Source organism: Penicillium samsonianum, assembly GCF_028829775.1.
Source record: "Penicillium samsonianum strain IBT 33392 chromosome Unknown utg000010l_segment0_segment0, whole genome shotgun sequence".
Lineage (NCBI taxonomy): Eukaryota > Fungi > Ascomycota > Eurotiomycetes > Eurotiales > Aspergillaceae > Penicillium > Penicillium samsonianum.
This window is the reverse complement of record NW_026643268.1, coordinates 840787-842299: the sequence shown is the minus strand read 5'-3', so window position 1 is coordinate 842299 and position 1513 is coordinate 840787.

Sequence of the window (1513 nt, the reverse complement as noted above, 5' to 3'; positions counted from 1 at the left end):
GCAAAGTTGACAAGTTGAACGGCTCTCTGGCGAGAGTGTTCAGCTTTTGATGGCCTATCTTGGTGTCTTCAAGTTTGATCGAGTTTTTGCACGGAGCGCCTTTTTTCGTCATCCCGCAACAGAAGCCAGGACCGCCATTGGGGCTGACTTCTATCTCACAAACAAGAGACGGATTCCAAGGCAGCATGGTGGACATTGAGGTGGTGGACAAAGGCAGAAAATGCTTCGGAAGGGAATTGGTGCTGGACAATCTCTACAGCGTTCCCTCGCCAGCTTTATATGCCATCGCCATAATCTCCTTACCTACGTGGCTGCGTGGCTGCTGGCATGGGACGCCTTCCTTGAAACACTCGATACGTCGAATAATGTATTCGGATGCATTATGCACAGGTATAGGCCGATCAGTGGCCTGCGAGAAGGGATAGAATTCCAGATCACTGCTGCCCAAATCAGCTACACTTGTGGCTGTAGATTGCGACGACCATGCATTGGCAAAAGGATTGGCTATAGTTGTTGGTAGCATAGTCGGCAAAATTGCGAGTTGCCTCTATACATTTCGAAGTGCGTGCAGGTAGTGATTTGCTCCAACGCTCATGCGCTAGATGCGAGAAGTGGGTACTAAGATAAATTCGGTCCCCCGGGGCCCTTGACACACTACCAGGAACAACTTTGGCGTTCCCAGGAGCTGACTCCAGAGATTCTCCAACGCCACCAAAACATTGTTATCAAGGCTTTGATGCTGCCGTGTGGTTGCTACGCATCTCAGCAGAGTGACAGGCTACACTCCTAGCTGACCACGGGGTTTAGCCGAGGCGAGTATATAATGGCCTCCCATATCCAACTTTCACACATCTCACCTCACCGTCATCTACATTTCGTTTGCTTCCTAGCTCCAACCTGCTGTCCAATCATGGTCTGTTTCAATACGTTCTTACTGAATATACCGACGAGCTAACAAATCACAGCCAAACCTCATATCCCTGCCCAACGAGCTTTTGCTGTGGATTGTGTCGCATTTGGACGGCAGTGCATTATTTGCCCTCGCGAAATCATGCAAAAACCTTCATTTTAGACTGCAACCCAGCATCTGGAAATACAACATCAAATTTCAGAATAGCAATCTGTTGCACCTGGCCGTCAAATACGACAACGTTGGTCTTGCGGAGGTTTTGCTCCAGCACAATGCCAACATCAATGCATTTTACCGAGGCAAAACTCCTTTAATGAGGGCGCTAAAATACTCTTCCGCTGCTGTGCGTGAACTCTTGCTCAATCGTCGAGACCTAGACATCAACATCCAAAATCAAGCGCGCGACAGCGCCCTGTCGTATGCCATCCACTATGGAAATTTCTCCACCGTCAAGAGCATCCTAGAACAACCCAGCGTCAGAGTGGACGTCAAACACAAACACGGCCGAACGGCGCTCCACCTAGCAGTCTTCGCAGGCAGAATAGGGTTCGTGCATCTGCTACTTTCTAGTGGCAGCGACTCTGATCTACAGGATGACTCAGG